Source organism: Manacus vitellinus, unplaced genomic scaffold, assembly GCF_001715985.3.
Source record: "Manacus vitellinus isolate BGI_N305 unplaced genomic scaffold, ASM171598v3 scaffold_68_pilon, whole genome shotgun sequence".
Lineage (NCBI taxonomy): Eukaryota > Metazoa > Chordata > Aves > Passeriformes > Pipridae > Manacus > Manacus vitellinus.
The window spans coordinates 7,120-8,218 of record NW_021940744.1 but is presented as its reverse complement, the minus strand read 5'-3'; positions in this window follow the sequence as shown (position 1 = coordinate 8,218).

Genomic DNA, 1,099 nt, shown 5'->3' with positions numbered 1-1,099 from the left:
CTCAGCTTCCCTGTGCAGTGTGCTCTAATATCTCTCCACTGTCATCATGAAAAATTTCGTCAGCATGTTTTGTTCGACGATGGTAAGCGGGACCTGGGTGAAAATGACATTCTCTTAGGTGCAGAGGGAAATAATTATCCTTTGAAGTCAAACGTATTCAGTTTTGCACAAGTCTTGTCTGCCTTATGTTTGAATTGCTTTCTATTCCAGGAAGTTTTAAATTAAACTTTTATTTTGTGTCTCCCCCCCCAGTATCCTGTACAAGACAAAGCTACCTTTCCTCGTGGGAACGGACTGGCTGGGCTTTGGCAATCTGGCCCCTAGAAAGACTAAGTGACCTCCTCCAACAGGAGAAGACTGAAGCAAGCGGTGCCAGAAAGAACTGGAGTTTCTGAAGAATAAAAGCTGGAAGTATGCCCCCGAAAATTCCCCCGGGTGGTCAGTGGTCTGACTTCCACGAATGGGTGGCCTTGGCCAGGAGCAGTCCTGCCGGACTGTAATTTTAATTTCCTGCCCAGGCTGTAATTTTAATTTCCATTGGGTGCTGGCAAAGCCCCTCTGGGTGAGCCCCAGTGCCTGGCATGAGCAGAGCGGGCTTCCAGGGCACTCATTGCAGGCATTGTGTTTAAGGGAAGAGCAGGGGAGCCTTTCTCTGGCCCAGAAGAGCTGCAGTGCTCTTCCTCTCTGGAAGACTAAGAACTAAAAAAATAAAAAACCAAATGAGAAAGAAAGAAAAGAAAATGAAAAATAATAAAGAGAATAAAAAATAAACAAAATAAAGAAGGGAATATAAAATTTGAAAGAAAATTAAAGAAAAAAAATAAAAGCGAGCAAACTGAAAAGGCAATAAAATGAAAGGTGAAATGAAAAACAACCCTTCTTGGGCACCCCGTTTACTCCCCGCCCCCCCCTCTGATCCATAAATTGGGGGTCACCCCTAACAGGTGAGAAGGGGACCCCAAAAGGTGGGTGGGGGAATCCCAGGGAGCCAAAAAAGCGATGGATGGGCACCCCGTTTACTCCCCGCCCCTCCCTCCGACCCGTAAATTGGGGGTCACCCCTAAAATGTGAGAAGGGGACCCCAAAACGTGGGTGGGGG